This window comes from Macrobrachium nipponense, chromosome 19, assembly GCF_015104395.2.
Source record: "Macrobrachium nipponense isolate FS-2020 chromosome 19, ASM1510439v2, whole genome shotgun sequence".
Lineage (NCBI taxonomy): Eukaryota > Metazoa > Arthropoda > Malacostraca > Decapoda > Palaemonidae > Macrobrachium > Macrobrachium nipponense.
The window spans coordinates 75,645,309-75,647,132 of record NC_061088.1 but is presented as its reverse complement, the minus strand read 5'-3'; the positions used below and the strand labels follow the sequence as shown (position 1 = coordinate 75,647,132).

General features: G+C 31.4%; 1 pseudogene; it reads left to right on the top strand.

The window, feature by feature from the left end:
• Window positions 1–1,447, top strand: part of LOC135218456 (irregular chiasm C-roughest protein-like) — a 134,698-nt pseudogene extending 133,251 nt beyond the window's left edge.
• Window positions 1,448–1,824: the final 377 nt, after the last annotated feature.

Sequence of the window (1,824 nt, the reverse complement as noted above, 5' to 3'; positions counted from 1 at the left end):
TACTGTTGCTTCGGGGAGCCTTTTTCGGGAGCTTGTCTGGGGGAAGGGCGCCGCCGTCGGCTGGACTGGGAGGAATTCCTGATTGTCCCGAGATTTTTTTTTTATATTTTTCTTTATTTTTGAAAAAAAAATCAGTCATCAAAATTAGGGCAAAACTCCAAAAAATATTGTATTCAAATTACTTCATTTTTTCAACTGCTTTTAGCAGATTGTTTAAGACTTTTAAACAAAAATCTGTTATCAAAAAGAGGGAAAAAAAAAAAACTTTTAGAATTTTGTCCAAATTCCCGAGAATTCGCTCTTCAGCCCACATTATTCATTCCGAATAAGATCATAAATTTCCCTAGAATGGTCGTGCTTGCTAAAAACCATTATGGTTTTAAGTGTGCACAATCATGATGTTCTATGCAACAGTCATTAAGACGAAAAAGAAAACAGCCTAAAGAGAAATCGAATAAAAGCGGAAATCATTCGCTCTCAGGACCCCCAAAAGAGGCGCGCCCTTCCGCCAGGCAACAACGGTTGAAAGCCCCGAGGTGAGTTCCTACCATGGTGCAATAGTCCTAAGCTTTAGTTTTTAACCGGGATCCTTTGTCGACAGTTCTCCCGTTACGCCGTGTGGAACTGCTGGCGGCGTTACGCAGACCGCACATCGTAGCTCATCAGACCCAAAGTGATACGCCAATGTAATAATGTAAACTGCCCGAGTCATTTCCTCATTTTCTCGCCATTTATTGAAACTCCCCCCCCCCCCCCCCCCCCCCCCCCCCCCCAACCCCCTCTTTTTAAAATCAGTTCCTGGACGACATTTTCGATAACTTTGCAACGTTGCGTAGAGAGTGTGCATGTTGGTTGGTCCATTTCCAATGACGTTAAATATCATTTTTCTCAATACACTTTCTTATTGACAAGTGCTGAGTGAAAGCACCTTGCGATGATGATATAAAAAGAAAGTACTGCTGTATCAGATGCCGTATTAACAGGAGATAAGTGACGTGGTGTAAAACAATTCATAATGATTGTATTGGGTATTAACTTTTTTCTATACGTCTAGTTAATGCCATCGTTTTTTTCCGAAAGGATATAACGGAATTATCAAAATATTTCAATATTATATCGAAAGCCTTCGCTGGTAAACTGATTAAAGAAGGACCGGAAGGAAAAGTTGGAAATTATTATTATTATTATTATTATTATTATTATTATTATTATTATTATTATTATTATTATTATTATTATTATTATTATTATTATTATTATTATTATTATTATTACTTTCTCGTTAAAACCTCAAGGCCGTAATTAATTTGAAAACACAAATAAATTAAAGAGTATTATCATTTTTTTCAAGCTATAACCTAAGGGCGGAATTCATTTTGAAAAATACAAATAAATTAAAGCTTATTATTATTATTATTATTATTATTATTATTATTATTATTATTATTATTATATTATTATTATTATTATTATTATTATTATTATTATTATTATTATTATTTTCTAGTTAAAGCCTAAGAGCGCAATAGTTTTAAAACACAAATAAATTCAAGATTATTATTATTATTATTATCATCATCAACAACATTATTATTATTATTTTTATTATTATTATTAGTTTATTATTATTATTATTATTATTATTATTATTATTATTATTATTATTATTATTAATTATTATTATTATTATTATTACCACTTTACGCTTCTTTGCATAATATTCTTGTCCCTGAGTGTCATTGCAGACAAGTGCCCACTTTTTTTCCTGTGGGCGAAAATGAAAAATGTCTGGTAAAATATAATATATTAAAAAAATAAAAGAAT